We start from the raw sequence: 16,674 nt of genomic DNA on the forward strand, positions 1-16,674 counted from the left end.
GCACAGACACAGGAATCGTCACCAAGCTTCCCGGGCAGGCAGGTCAGTGCTCAGGCTCAGTACTACATCCGGGGCTATTCCAAGTCAGGTTTCTTCCACTCCTGGGCAGCATCTTGGGGGCTCAAGTTCACTGCTGCCAACAGCTGCTGGCGAGTGGGGCTGTTCCCACCCTCCCCTCAATGCAGAGTCTCCCTGGGTAAATCCTTTGAGGGCTCTGGCCTCTCATGGGTGGGGTTCACTTCAAAGTGGCTGTGAGTTCTCTTCTGGAGCAAGAGAGCTCTAACAGAGGGCTGCCTACCCTGATTTTTCAGGGGTGGCGTGTTGGGAAAGAAGGGATATCTCTATCTCAGCTTACCATGCCCTTCATTTTCAGTTATTAGTCTCAATATTGCAGGTGTACACTCCATAGTGATATTGTTCCTAATATCCATGGATGGAGAGGACGATATCACTCCCAATAGAGCAGGGGGTGAACACCCCTTCTGTGACATTGTTCCTAATAGCCAGTGGGGGAGAGAAGGATATTATCCCCAATATCGCAGGGGGTGGACACCCCCTTGTGATATTGTTCCCTATATCCTAGGAGGGAGACGATGATACTAGTGGCAATATCGCAGGGGGTGTACACACCCACTGTGATATTGTTCCTAATAGCCAGAGGGAGAGAAAATTATATGACTCCCAATATCACAGGGGGTGTACATCCTCCTGTGAGATTGTTTCTTATATTCAGGGGGAGAGGATGATATTACTTCCAACATCTTAGGGGTTGTGCACACCTCCTGCGATATTGTTCCTAATATCCCGAAGGGGAGAGCATAATATTACTCTCCATATCGCAGGTGGTGTGCACCTCCTTTGTAATGTTGTTCTTAATATCCATGATGGGAGAGAATGATATGACTCCCAATATCGCAAGTAGTGTACCGCCGCCTGTGATATAGTTCCTAACATCTAGGTGGGGAGAGCATGATATTACTGCCCATATCGCACGAGTTGTAAAACCCTTTCGATATTTTGCCTACAATCCTGACGGGAGAGGATGATATTACTCCCAATACCGAAGAAGGTGTACACCCCCCTGTGACACTAGGCCCAATATCCACGTTGGGAGACGATGACAATATGCCCAATATCGCAGGGGATGTACACCCACTCTGGGATATTGTTCCTTATATCAAGAAGGGGAAAAGATGCTATTACTCCCAATAACGCAGGGGCTGTGGCTGTACACCCCTCCTGTGATGCTGTTCTTAATATCCTAGGGAAGAGAGGATGATACTACACCGAATATCGCAGGGGGTGTACACCCACCCCGTGAAATTGTTCTTAATGTACTCCACCTCCCACCACCAGGGATATGGTTCCTAATATCCAGGGAAAGAGATGATAACATTATGCCCAATATTGCAGGGGAGTGTACACACCGTCTGTGGTGTGGTGTTGTTGCGAGTATCCAAAGGTAGAGACGATGATATTACTGGCCATATCGCAGGGGCTGTACACCCTTCTGTGATATTGTTTTTGACATTCAGTGGGGGAGAGGAAAACATTAATCCCAATATCGCAGAAGGTGTACAGACCCCTGTGATGTAGTTCTTAATGTACAGGGGAAAGAGAAGAATATTGCTCTCAATATCGCAGGGGGTGTAACCACTCTGCCCCCCATATATTGTTCCTAATATGCAGCGGGGTGGAGGCTGATAGTACTCCCAGTATCCCAGAAGGGGCACACACACCTGTGATATGGTTCCTAATATCCAGCGGGAAAGAGGCTGATTTTACTTTCGATATCGCACTGGGTGTACACTGTCCCCAAACCTGGGGTATCGTTCCTAATATCCAGACGGGAAGAAGATGACATGGCTGAAAATATCGAAGCGGGTGGACACCTCTCCTGTGATACCGTTCCTGACATCCAAGGGGTGAATGGATGATATTACTCCCAATAAAATATTAACCGTAGAGCCACCCTGGGATTTTGTCCTTAATAACCACAGGGGAGAGGTGATATTACTACCAATATTGCAAGGAATGTACACGCCTCCTGTGATATTGTTTCTGATATCCAGGAAAGGAGAAGATGGCCTTACTACCAATATTGAAGAGATGTACAGTCCCCATGGGATATTGTTCTAAAGACACAGATTGAAAGAGGATGGGATTCCATCCAATATAACAAAGGGTGTACACCTGGCCCGTGATATGAATCGTAAAACCTAGAAGAAGAGAGAATGACATTGCTTCCATAAATACACAGGGTGTACACCCACCCTGTGATATTGCTCCTATCATCTAAAGGAAGAGATGATGATACTACTCCCACTACCAAAGAAGGTACACACCCCCCTGTGATATTGTTTCTCATAACTTGTGCGGGAGAGCATGATATTACTTCCAATATGACAGTGGCTTGAGACTCAGTCTGTGATATTGCTCCTAATTTCCAGTAGGTAAAGTATGATGTTCCTGCCAAGAGAGTAGTGGGTGTACAGCCGCCCTGTGATATATCTCCGAATATTCAGGGAAACACAGGACATTACCCCAAATCTCCCAAAATGTTTACATCCATTGTGTGATACAGTTCCTAATATCCGGAGGTGTAGAGGATGGTATTCGTTCTCCTATCGCAGGCTGTGTACACACCACCTGTGAACAAAAGAGACTGCTAATAATGGACATACATTGCGGGGGGTGGGTAATTATTACGATCCGCATCCTAATGGGAAGTAATAGTAAGCCCCTCTCTCCCCCTCGCTGTTAGGATCCACATCGCAGGGGAGTGAGGCACCCCCGGTGATATGGGGAGTAATTGCATCCCCCTCTCCCCCCCTGGCCTTATATAAGGAGGCTGGCCTTATATAAGTGCCCCCCAATGCCATCGTAGGCTTTAATGTATTCACTTAAAGTTTTTTCCTCATTTAGATCTGCCTTTCCCTTAATAGGTCTAATTGCTGCCTGACATTCTGTATTAACACTTTCATGAGCAAGCAGCTGAAGGATCACTTTCTTGGCATGAGAGTCGGAAATAGCGTTTTGAGCCGCATCCTGCAAACGGGCGATAGAATCTGGAGAAGGCTCCCTTGGACGCTGTAGAACTGTGTTGAAAGAAGGATAAGCAGTAGCAGGGTCGTGAATTTTTTCCCAGGCTCTTAGGCATATAGTTCTGAGCTGAGCAACAGCCACATCACCCATTACCATCTGTTGATTTAGAGTACCCCATGTGTCTCCGATTCCAAGCAATTGATCAGATGAGATATTAACCGGACGTTGGGCTTGAGCATTTCTGCGTGCCTGATTTGTTGCTTCATCCCTCCACCAGGTTTTAAATTGGAGAAATTCAGAGGGGGACAGGGTGGATCGGGCTAATGCCTTCCAATCCATAGGTATTCAATGTCTGTTATAAGCCACACATTGTAACAAGGAACGAACATAAGGAGAATTTGGCCCATCTTGTCCAATTGCTTGCTTTAAGTCTTTTAATATTTTAAAAGGAAATGGCTCCCAGCCTGCTTGAGCAAGTTCTCTGGGTTCCTCAGCTGGCGAAATAATTACCAGAAACTGCCAAGCATTCGAACCCCCCATTTCTTGTGCCTGGCGAATGGATGCCTGGATTGTCCCTGTGCCATAATTTGTATTTGGACCGGCTGGCAGTATTCCTCTACCATAATTAATAGGTGGGCAAGCCTGGATCATTCCCTCATCGTAATTGGTCGTTGGATAAGCCTGAAGCTTTCCTTCGACATAGTTACTGGCCGGGCCTGCAACAATGGGAGCTGCAAGGTGCGCCTCAGGCTCCCCTTCCAAAAATTCCTAAGGCTGGCCTGGGGGTGGCCATTCCAGACCTTCCCCTAAAGGCACAGTAGGTGGCACTGTTTCTTTTATAAATTTTTGGAGATTAGCGTACATACCTTCCCGTTTCTCGCCCTTTTTTAAAACTAGACTGTCATGGTTCACTTTGCTGATAATTAGACTCCTGATTATTCAACTTTCCTATGTCATCCTGAAACTCCTCCTTCTCCTCCTCAGCGTGGAAGGGCTCCAGTGCTGTTTTAATTGCCAACCACACAGACCAAGCAGAGACGGGAATATCGTGGCCCTCTTGTTGTGCTTGTTTTAAGTCTGATCCGACCTTGTCCCAATCTTTTCCATTCATGGTTCCATATTCCGGGAACCAAGGAGAATACTTGTCTACCAGATGGAACAAAGATGTGAGATTTTGGGTACTCACAATTACCCCTCCACGGGGCAGTAACTGCAGTACAAGGCTTAAGTAATTAGCGAACTTACTCTCAGCCTGACCCATATTTTCCTGAGGTTTCCCTGGAATTCTCCGAGCGCCCTAATTACCCTAGAGCTTGAAGTGAAAACCTACTCGGGAGTCCTTTGTCGATCGTCCTCCGCTTTCCATGCTCTGGTGTTCCTTCACTGGATTATTTGTAGAGATAAGGGGGATCCCTGCCTTGGGCACCAGAGACCAGCCTGGGCAACCGAGGGAGACCCCCGTTTCTACCAGGAAAAAAAAAAAAAATTTAGCCAGGTGTGGTGTCGCGTGACTGTAATCCCAGCTACTCCATGAGAAATCAGACAAAATCTGGCACCAGTGACTGATTTTCTTCTAAAATGCTTTCTCCAAAATATTTTTAAAACAAAAGGGGGAAATTGGAAAGGAAAATATTTTGGGCCCCCCAAATCACTAAGATAAAGGGAAAAGTCAATCTGGGAACTGCTTAGGGCAAACCTGCCTCCCATTCTATTCAAAGTCATCCCCTGCTCACTGAGAAGAATGCATATCTTATTGCCTCCTTTGGAAAGGCTCATCAGAAACTCAGAAGAATGCAACCCTTCCTCTCTCACCTACCTGTGACCTGGAAGCCCCCTCCTGGCTTCCAGTTGACCCACTTTTGCTTCACTGGATCAAACCAGTGTTTATCTTACATATGTTGATTGGTGTCTCCTGTCTCCCTAAAATGTATAAAACTGTCAGATACAGCCAGTTTCTCTTCCAAGGTTTGGCATGTTAACGTTCTTGTTTTTTGTTCTGGAACTCAAATTTCTTGTTCTCCATGCCTCCTTGCCCTTAGTTACTGTAAACAACCTTCCCGTCAGTTCTAATTAATAACTCACATCTGTTCCCTTGGTTACCTGCTCTGCACTCATTTCTCCCTTCGAAACCACACGTCCCACCGTTGTAACTCACATTCCCCTCCCCCTTCCTTATTTGGGAAAATATTCACAAATAGCCAACGGGGTCAGTTTTGATCTTGAGGTCTGGCCCAGCCCATGCCAGAGGTAGGGATTGCGTTAGGAATAAAAACCCCTGCTTTCCTTTGTTCCGTGTGCTCTTGAGATTGAGAAAACTTTCGCTTGAGTGCTGGTTTCACTTTGCCGCACGGAGCATTTATCGCCAACAAAACCAAGTTGTGCTCTGACCACCTTGGGCAACTGTCATCAGGACATCCTGATGCTGTGTCATGCACAAGCATCCCCAACCCTGGCAAAATAAACTTTCTAAATACTCTTATCTCCAAATGCTCAGGGAGACTGATTTGAATAACCATAAAACTCCGAGGCTGCACTCCAGCCTGGGCGACAGAGCAAGACTCTGTTTCAGAAAAATAAAATAAAAATAAAAATAAAATAAAATAATACAATACAATAAATAAAATAAAATAAAATAAAATATTCCGGTCTCCCGCACAGCCGACTGCGTGAATTACTCTTTCTCTATTGCTATTCCTCCGTCTTGAGAAATCGGCTCTGTCTAGGTAGTGGGCAAGGTGAACCCACTGGGCAGTTACAGAATTGTCATTATATTGCTTGCAATTTTATATATATATTATGCACAAATAGCTATAACCTTGTATACAAGGTTAAATGTGAATGTCCTCCTTGCAGGGTCAGATCCCAGCGCAGGAAGGACGCACCCGCTAGAAACCGCTAGGCCAAAAAGGTCATTCTGGCCTCATCCAGCCTCAGGTGAGATCCCAATCTCCTGTCACTCAGGGCCTGAGGGGGCGGGGCCTGAAGCCCCATACAATCAGGGGCGCTGGGGTGGGGACCGTTCAATCAGGCGCCCCGCCGGAAAGGAGAGGGCGGCTTCCGGGATCTGGCTGGCGGGCGCTTTGTCTCGCCTTCGCCACAGTAGGCTTTTTCTGTTAGTCTCCGCTGCTATTTCTTGGCTCTGGGAGGCCCAGGTGGCTCTGCAGCAGCCTCTGCCACCCTGTGACCTGCGGGTATTGGCACATCCCTAGCTGAGGCCAGGACACCCGGGAAGCCGAGGAATGGTGAGTGGACTGCGCCTGGCTTCCCTAAGTGGGGAAGAGAGCTGGTTGAAACCTGCTGGAACCAGCCATGGGCTGCGGAACCTGCGGACGCAGCCGCCGCGGCGCAGCCGGGCGTCAGTCCCCTTCTGTGCAGGGCCGGGCGGGGCGGGCAGCGGGACCCCTGCGTCCTGTCTGCACCTGTGGGCGCCACTTCCGCCGGCCGGAGCCCTCTTCGGGAACCCCGCGCCTCCCCCACCCAGGTAGTGCGGTGACCACCGGAGGGTGATCCGGGAGAGCCCAGACTCGGTGTGCATGGTTCCAGCGTGGGAGGAGCTGTGGTTCATGGAGCTTCCAGTCCCACCTTTCTCCCCCTAAAATTAACCTAAGGCTTTGTTAAAACGTTAAACGGCATGTTTGAGCAAACAGCGATTCATAAACCGGGTACCGCAGTCATGGTTTGTGGTTTGGGGTCCACAGGAGTGGCGTCAATGAGAGGCTTTGATAAGGTTAATGAGGAAGCAAGCCATACATATATACATATACATATATATATGTGTGTGTGTGTATATATATATATAAATATGGTTTTTTTTTTTTTTGAGACCGAGTCTTGCTCTGTCGCCAGGCTGGAGTGCAATGGTGCAGTCTCACTCAGCTCACTGCAACCTTTGACTCCCGGGTTCAAGCGATTCTCCTGCCTCAGCCTCCCAAGTGGCTGGGCTTATAGGCGCCCGCCACCACGTCCAGCTAATTTTTGTATTTTTAGTAGAGACAGCGTTTCGCCATGTTGGCTAGGTTGGTTTTGAACTCCTGACCTTAAGTGATCGCCCCCCTTGGCCTCCTAAAGCGCTGGGATTACAGGCGTGAGCCACCTTGGCCAAAATATTTTTCTGTTTCCAAACATTTTACGTGAGAGGAAAGCGGAGAATAAATCATCTGACACTCTACTTTAAAAAAAAATCTTTGTGCCTCTCTTCTTTTCATCTTTCCTAAGTGTACATATTACCAACATGTCTTTAGGTTGAGGTCCCCCCGTGAAAACTTTACAGGGTGTTGTGTCCTCAGCCACCCTCCTGTCTTTTCCTAGTCCTGGCGTTTTAGAACTGTCTAGGGATGACCCAGGATACCCACAGTGGCCATGTCTATTGGAAGGTCTAGTGAGTATCAGCCCCGGGGGTCATGTCATCTCCAAGGACAGCCTGAGGTAGTTGGTAGAGTCTCCCAGGGGAGCAGCTGGATGCTCTTGGCCTTAGAGGAATCTCCTGGTATAGTTTCATCTAAAATGGTGACCCCTTAGGGTCATTAAAATTTTAGGACATTAAAATTAATGGACAATACAATGTAATGTCATTAAAGTTGGGTCATTAAAATTGTTTCTGCAGCCCGAGTTTTTATTCCTTGGAGACACATTGATGGTCTGCCAATGGGATACTGATATTGAGAGGAAAAGGCAGAAATGATTTCTGCTCTCTAGATTGTCTCAGACTTATGAAGAGAGAAAGACTGTCCCAAAGGAAAACCCACCCCAGAGAGGATGTGCAAGAACCTGAATATTAAAATGCACTTCAGGCACATAGGAGGACAAAGAGCAGTGCCAGTGCCTCCTAGGTGGTCACTGAGTACTGTACTGAACAGGATGGGTGTCCCTAGGGATAGAATGGCCTGCTGTGACACTTAGAAAGGTCTGTGTTGGAGTCAGCACTGCCTCTCCCTGAGTTTGTTACCTTGAAACGGCTTGTCCGCTTATTTGAGTTTCAGTTTTTCATTGACTGTAAGATACATTTTGTCAGTACAGCTTGAAAGATAAAAATACTATTTCCGAAGAGGCAAGGTAAACTGATGTATTTTATTTGCTAAAAATTCGTATTTATTTCTTCCCCAGAGTGAGTGTAGTAAGTTTTAAAGATCTGTTCTTTTTAAGGGTAATTTCAAATGGAATTGTAGGACTTAGCTTTGTAAATGCTACTGGTGAAATAGAAGTGTGATAGATAAATTGATGAGTTACAAAGTTTCACCAAAATGTCAGTTCCCCTCTTGTAGCATGGTGAAGAATTTATGACAGTGGACACATCTGTATCCTCTTATCTGGATATCTGAGGGTTTTTTTGTTGTTGTTTTTTGTGTTTTTGTAGACACTGTCTTGCTCTGTAGCCCGGCTGGAGTGCAATGGCGCCATCTCTGCTTACTGCAGCCTCCGCCTCCCGGGTTCAAGTGATTCTCCTGTGTCAGCCTCCCGAGTAACTGGGATTATAGGCACCCACTACGACACCCAGCTAATTTTTGTATTTTTACTAAACACGGGGTTTTAGGCCTGGCACGGTGGCTCATGCCTGTAATCCCAGCACTTTGGGAGGCCAAGGTGGACGGATCACAAGGTCAGGAGTTCCAGAGCAGCCTGACCAACATGGTGAAACCCTGTCTCTACTAAAAATACAAAAAATTTAGCTGAGCATGGTGGCAGGCACCTGTAATCCCAGCTGCTCGGGAGGCTGAGGCAAGAGAATTGCTTGAACCCGGGAGGTGGAGGTTGCAGTGAGCCAAGATCTTGACACTGCACTCCAGCCCAAGCGACAGTGCAAGACTCCATCTCAAAAAACAAACAAACAATCAAACAACAAAAAAGACCGGGTTTTGCCATGTTGGCCAGGCTGGTCTTAACCTCCTGACCTCGGGTGATCGCCCGCCTCAGCCTCCCAAGGTGCTGGGATTACAGGCGTGAGCCACCACGCCCGGCACACTGTATTTTCTTTTTATTCCCTAAATTTTAACATGTTTCAGTTTGTCTGTTCCTTTATCACTTTTTTCTTATGTAAAAAAAATTCTGCCTAATCTTTCGTAAAAAAAAATTCTTCCTGTGACTTCTGAAAGTGTTCTGGTTTTATCTTTCATATTTGAATATATAATAAGTTGATTATGGTTCATGGAATAGAGAAGAATGCAATGCATTTTCCCAAGTAGATGCCAGCCTGGTTTGCCTTATATTTTAAAGTGCGTGTGATTTCTTTTTCTATTCTACAGTGCCTACTCTATCATTCATCAACTTTCCATATAAATGCTCGGTCTTTAAGACTTTTTTTGCCCTTGGTCTGCTTGCTTATCTCTTTGCTAATACTGTGCTGTCCTGAATATTTTCGTTTGAAAATCTTAGAAGTATGTTAGACAAGCCATCACTCTTCTTAGATGACTGAAAATCATTAGACATTTGTCATTTTTACTACGTATGGAAAAGTAGTTTTTCTTGCCTAAAAAAACCTGATTTGGGAATTCATGTGATTTCATAGGAATAGCATCTGGAAGTGGTGACATTAATGTCATTTTAAAAAACGTGTCATATTTCCTCTTATTCCTTTCTGCCTTGACATTGTGCAATAGAAATTTTAAAAATTGTTGTATTAGTATTGTTAAATATCAATTATTGGTTTTATTTACTACTCAATTACATTTAATAAGCCTACTGTCTCTTGGTGTAATCACATGGAATAGGCTCACCTCCCCAGTTAACAAGTGACAGCACTTGTAAAATATTGTCTACCAGGGAAACTCATTGAACACTTAGTGTTCAGACTGTGTTTTGGTGTCTGGTTCTCTAAGTACCACTGCAGTGACACAAAATAATAGACCTTCAGCAGAAAGTTTTGGCAAATATATTGCATAAGCCATTTAGATGCAGTGAGTCATTCTTATTACTTAGGTTGGTGGAATCCCTTTCAAAATGTAAGTTACTAATACAAACAAAGATTGAACTTTGTGAGCAGGCATTTTTAAGAATAAGTAGTCTTGGGAATGATAATATTAACTCACTTATGCACATCAGGTAGGACTTTATTATGACAGATACTAGAAATGTACAAAGTGAAGTTAAAAGGTAACTCCTAGCAGCACATCTTACTCCCTGGATTCTCTAATGAGATGGGCGTTTCTACTTTGCTGTTGCCTTTTTGAATAGTTCAATTGTAGCATTAGTACTGCTGTGTGGGAGGGAGTATGTGTGAACAGAGTAAGAGTTGTGACAATCAAGTCATAGAATAAATGCTTGGAAATTTTAGAATCATGTAAACAGCTTATGAATTGAGTATAGATTCCCAGTGCTGTCAGTCCCACCCATCCTTCTATCCACATGTGTGGAATGTTCTAGGACTCCGTGGCTTTTGAGGATGTGGCTGTGAACTTTACCCACGAGAAATGGGCTTTGCTAGATTCTTCTCAGAAGATTCTCTACAGAGAAGTGATGCAGGAAACCTGCAGGAACCTGGCTTCTGTAGGTAAGAATGGCAACACATTTCACTTAGTTACAGAAGTATTTCCCTATCATCAGTGCCATTTGTGATTTGGAATGTGGCAAGGGAATGATTTGGTGAAGAAATCAGGCATGGGCACTGTGTACAATGAACATTAAATCTAGTAATGTTTCTAAAGTTTGTAATAATTCATGATAATTTTGTGGGTCTGCATTTTAGGAAACAAATGGAAAGACCAGAATATTGAAAATCACTTTGAAAAACCTGGGAAAGATATAAGATAATTTGCACTGAGAAGAGGAAAGAAAGTCCTCTAAAGGAATCTTAGCATGTCATGAACTTAAAAACAAGCAATCAAAACAAGTAAGAGTCACTTTAAATTTATTTCTTTTTAGAAAAACTTCATCCAAAATGTAACATACTTCAGTGTAGCAGTCAGTGTGTGGAAAACAGTTTTCTTGAAAATAGTACTACAAAATTGTGTATATGAATGTTACTATTTTGGTCATAGTCATGCAGGTGGTATCTGTGTTTTCAGTAGTAACCCATTTACTTTCAAATAATTCAGTCATGGCAAAACGAAACAAAACAAAAAAATGCATTTTCCCTGGTATTGGTAGCAGTGTAAGTCCAAGACCTATTAATAAGTAGAAAGTTATTAAACCAACCAATAATAATGTGCTTGTCATTTTTTTACAGAGATCATATGGTACAGAGACTGTGTGAAAGCAAAGAAGGTAGTCAGTATGGACAAGTTGTCAGCCAAATTCCAAATCTTGATCTGAATGAGAACATTTCTACTGAATTAAAACAATGTGAATGCAGTATTTGTGGAAAAGTCTTTGTACGTCATTCCCTCCTTAATAGGCACATCCTAGCTCACTCAGCATACAAACCATATGGAGAGAAGCAATATAAATGTGAACAATGTGGGAAATTCTTCATTTCTGTTCCAGGTGTTAGAAGACACATGATAATGCACAGTGGAAATCCAGTTATAAATGTATGATATGTGGGAAAGGTTTTTATTTTCTCAATTCAGTTGAAAGACATCAGAGAACTCACACAGGAGAAAAACCCTATAAATGTAAACAATGTGGTAAAGCGTTCACTGTTTCTGGTTCTTGTCTAATACATGAACGAACTCACACTGGAGAGAAACCCTACGAATGTAAGGAATGTGGGAAAACATTCAGATTTTCTTGTTCTTTTAAGATGCGTGAAAGGACTCACACTTGGGAAAGACCCTATAAATGTACCAAATGTGATAAAGCCTTCAGCTGTTCCACTTCCCTTCATTACCACGGAAGCATTCATACTGGAGAGAGACCCTATGAATGTAAACAATGTGGCAAAGCCTTTAGTCATTTGAGTTCCCATTGTAACCATAGAAGTACTCATACGGGAGAAAAACCCTATGAACGTAAACAATGTGACCAAGCCTTCAGTCGCCCCAGTTGCCTTCACCTCCATGAAAGAATTCATACTGGAGAAAAACCTTATGAATGTAAGAGATGCGGTAAAGCTTACACTGGTTCCAGTCACCTTACTCACTATGAAATAAGTCATGATATAGAGGCTGGGTGCAGTGACTCAGCCTATAATCCCAGCACTTTGGGAGGCCAAGGTGTGTGTATTGCTTGAGCCCAGGAATTCATAACCAGCCTGGATTAAAACAATGTGAAACAACCTGGGCAACATGGTGAAACCCTGTGTCTACAAAAAAAATAATGCCAGGTGCGGTGGCTCACGCCAGCTACTCGGGAAGCTAAGGCAGGAGAATGGCATGAACCTGGGAGGCGGAGCTTGCAGTGAGCACCACTGCACTCCAGCCTGGGTGACAGAGTGAGACTCCGTCTCAAAAAAAAAAAAAAAAAAAAAGAGCTGGGCATGGTGGCACATTTCAGTTGTCTTAGTTCTTTTTCAAGGACATAAAAAGCCACAGGGGGGTTGGGGGGAAGCCCTGTGCATGCCGATCACGAGGTCAGGAGATCGAGACCATCCTGGCCAACATGATGAAACCTCGTCTCTACTAAAAATAAATTAGCTGGGTGTGGTAGCATATGCTTGTAATCCCAACTACTCAGGAGACTGAGGCAGGAGAATCACTTGAACCCAGGAGGCGGAGGTTGCAGTGAGCCGAGATTGTGCCACTGCACTCCAGTCTGGCGACAGAGTGAGACTCCATCTCAAAAAAATAAATAAATAAAGCCCCTTGAATGTAAGAAATGTGGTAAAACATTTACTCTTTCCCATTCCCTCATAAACATGAAAGAGCTCACACTGCAGAGAAACCTTAAGAATGTAGGAAATGTGGTCAAGCCTTCAGATTTTCCTGTTTTTGAAGATTTGGGAGGACTCAGAGTGGAGAAAAGCCTTTTGAATTTAAATTTGTGGTAAGGCCTTCAGTTGTGTTAGTTCCATTTGAAGACATCAGCTCATTCCTGAGAAAAACCCTATGAATGTCCAGAATGTGGGAATGTTTCATTTCTCTTGTAGCCACTCAAGGACATATGAAAATGCACACTGTAGCTGGCTGGACCTTGTAAATACAAGAATGTACACAGGATTAAAACTCTAATAGTTTAGAAACTGCAAGAATATTAATATTTTCAGTTTTAACATTTACTTGAAAAGTCATGTGAAAACTCCCACTGGAAAGAAGTTCTATAAGTGAAACTTTTCTAATTTGGAAGGCCTGATGCAAATTAATTAACGTGCAGTGCTTGAAAAAAAATGTATGAAATGTTACACAAGTTACAAGTACATTGTTTGTATCAGTGGCTCATTCTCAAAAGAGTCTTGAGTATGCATTTCACCTTGTTTTGCAGGGAAACCTTGAGGTGAGAGTTCTGTAAATGCTCTTTAAGCAGTAATACTTGAATTTCGTAGATAATGGTATTTTCTTAAGTTTGTTGGTAGAATTTTTGTCTATTCATTTGATAATGTGCTGGATTCATGGTTGAATTTTGATGTTTTTCTAATATGTACGTAAGTTTAATTTTTTAATTTCATTTTTTTTTTTTTTTGAGATGGAGTCTCACTCTTGCCCGGGTTGGAGTGCAGTGGTGCAGTCTCGGCTCACTGCAACCTCCACCTCCTGGGTTTAAGCGATTCTCCTGCCTCAGCCTCCCAAGTAGCTGGGACTACAGGCGCCCGCCACTACGTCCAGCTAATTCTTTGTATTTTTAGTAGAGACGGTTTCGCCACATGGGCTAGGCTGATCTTGAACTCCTGACCTCATGATTTGCCCGCCTCGGCCTCCCAAAGTGCTGGGATTACAGGCATGAACCACTGTGCCTGGCCAGGTAAGTTTCATTTGTGTGTATTGTCCTGTGATTAATGGACCAGTGAATAATGATTGTGAATTGTTAGGATTCTTACTAGCCTCATATGGCAAATTTTGATTATCCCTTGTCCATTATACACATTCCACCTTTTTTTATTAAAGGAAAAACTACTCTTGATGTAAAGATGTTTATTCTTTGCTAATAATGAGTTAGTATTAATTCCTAAGTACATAAAGTTTACCATAGAGTATCATCTCATGAGTTCTTTGCCTTTGTTGCCCTTTATTCTTTATTATTTCTGTCTGTTACTTGGATCGTTCGCTTTGAATGAAGGAGAGAAAACTGTGATAGGACAATATGTTGTAACCAATCTGAGGGAGGAAGCATTTAGTCTGTCAGTCACATATGATAGCGTTGGGCTTTTCATCGATGCCTTTGGTGTTGTAGTAGATAGTATTACACCATTATGGTATTATAGTTTATATGTTGTGTTTTACAGTATTGCAGTCCTTACCAGTCAGTGTCACATGATTCAGTTCCCTACCAGCCAACAGGCAAACCAATCACATACTCCTGTAGGAACAAAGGAACATCCTCGACTGGGCACGGTGGCTCACGCCTGTAATCGTAGCACTTAGAGAGGCTGAGGCGGGCGGATCATGAGGTCAGGAGATCGAGACCATCCTGGCTAACACGGTGAAACCCCATCCATCTCTACTAAACATACAAAAAAATTAGCCGGGCGTGGTGGTGGTGGCCTGTAGTCCCAGCTTCTAGGGAGGCTGAGGCAGGACAATGGCATGAACCTGGGAGACGGAGTTTCCAGTGAGCCGAGATCACACCACTGCACTCCAGCAAGGGTGACAGAGCGAGATTCTGTCTCCAGGAAAAAAAAAAAAAAAGCATCCTCACTTTTTTAATGCTATACCACTCTGCTCCCAAGTTAATCCCTGTTTGGGCCTGTGGGAGCTTACACCATCCTCTTATATGTAATTAATAACTGATGTCTGCCTTGTCTGTTTAGTAATAGATGTTATGCGGTTATGTATTTAACGGTGCCAGTAAAAGTAGGGTGCTAATTCCTTCCTCTCTAGTGGGGTGCATGAGACGCTATTGAAACAATTGGCAACACAAATGGAATGGACCAGCCCTCATGCAGGACACCTACTCAACTTGACCTACCTGCTGTCAGCTGACGGTTCCGTAACACATCAGCAGTCACCTGGGTCAGAACCGTGAGCTGACGATGGGCCTTCCGTTTGGTCTGTGCAGTGTTTTGTGGTCTTTAGGTGTTGTCATCTTCTCCCATACTAAAATGCTGTCATCTCCTAGACATGAATGTTTAATTGCACCTCAGCATGACATTTGGCCTGTGCTTAGCAGGCAGTTTTGAGGCCCTGGCTTATTAATGCACAAAAGCACAGCGCATAAGTCAACACTTAAGTCCTAATTAGCAAGAATCAGCCTGTCTCTGTGTAGTCCCTGCATCTACTCTGGTCACCATCTCTGTATGCTTAGGGCAGCCACGTGAACATTATTAATTATTGCACACTCCAAGACAATAGTTATTATGTAGGCAGAAGTAGTGGCCTTGTTTGTTTCTTGTGCTGCTGCTCCCCTTGCTGCTGTCCCATACACCCTCCTGATGAGGTGTACATCTGTGGTGCCTCATGGTTCAGGCACTGATGAGTAAAGAAAATGGGAAGAAAGAGTTTGATATTAGCCCCTACTGAAGCATATGAAGAAGCGTCTCAGCTGCTTTCATTGAAAAATTCCTAGCGAGTGTGTGGGCTTTCCTTATCACTGCTGCTTATCAGCATGTCAAAAGTCGAATCTTCGGACTGCAAGTCTTGACGGCCTTAGACATAATGGCCTTACTGCATGTGGAGCTAACCCCAGGAAGATGGAGTGGCACTCTCTGGAGGATTAGGTGGTCTCCTCCAATGTGGGTTGATGGGCTCCTGAACTCTTTCCTTTAGCCATGCAGAGAGTCTACACTGCCAGTGGTCATGTGCCACAACTCTAGATGTAGAAACTCAAAATATTCTGAGACACTCTCCATTGAAAGGATAGAGAAAAGCAGTCAGATGCCACGCTCCGGTCAAGAGAACTAGTAGATGGCTCACAAGAACACTCTGTCGCTACTGTCTGTGCTTCTGTCACAACAAATATCCTGATCCTTCAGTTTTAAGGGTGCAGGGCCATTTTCCTCCCTTTCTTACTGGTAGTTCTCAAGATAATGGTATGATATGCTGGGAATGCAATATCCTGATAATCAGGTGACATTGGTCAGAACAGCCCAGGCTCTGTTATAGTCCCTGCTCGAAACAGAATGGCCTTTAACGCTTGTGTCCAGCAAACCACATCCTGGGAGAAAACCCAAGGTGGGCTGCTTTCTGGGGTCCCTCAGTTGTAGTGCAAGTGAAGTGTTTACATCAAAACTCCATCCATCTGCTCTGGGTAGCCTTCCTGATCTTGGGGTAGCGTTTCATATTGAATCCTAGACTTCTGTTGTCTTTTGTTTGCTATTTGTAAGTAACACATTCACTTCATGGAATTTATGTATGAATGTGTTTGGTCTCATTGTACTCAGAAAAGTTGGTAGCCAGTGCACAGTGAACCCGCTTCATAATTGGTGAAAACACCTATGGCCCCCTTGTGCCACAGCAAGGAAGTTAATTCAGCCAAACATAAACTTCATGTTCGTAAAACCCTGTAGCACAATTGTTACCATGTGGGAGGCCTTTAACAATGGTGATGCTGATTTGAAGAACTCTGAAGGAAGAAATTTACACAAATGGGTTGGATACATGGGAGTCCCTCCTAACTTAAAGCAACCCTTACTCCCCTCCGCCTAAAAAGAGTGGAGAGGCCGGGCAC

The 16,674-nt window shown here is 44.1% G+C and overlaps 1 pseudogene; it reads left to right on the top strand.

Annotated features, from left to right (window-relative positions):
- Window positions 1-6,284: 6,284 nt before the first annotated feature.
- Window positions 6,285-12,176, top strand: LOC101016185 (annotated as a pseudogene).
- Window positions 12,177-16,674: the final 4,498 nt, after the last annotated feature.

Source organism: Papio anubis, chromosome 5, assembly GCF_008728515.1.
Source record: "Papio anubis isolate 15944 chromosome 5, Panubis1.0, whole genome shotgun sequence".
NCBI classification, from domain to species: Eukaryota; Metazoa; Chordata; class Mammalia; order Primates; family Cercopithecidae; genus Papio; species Papio anubis.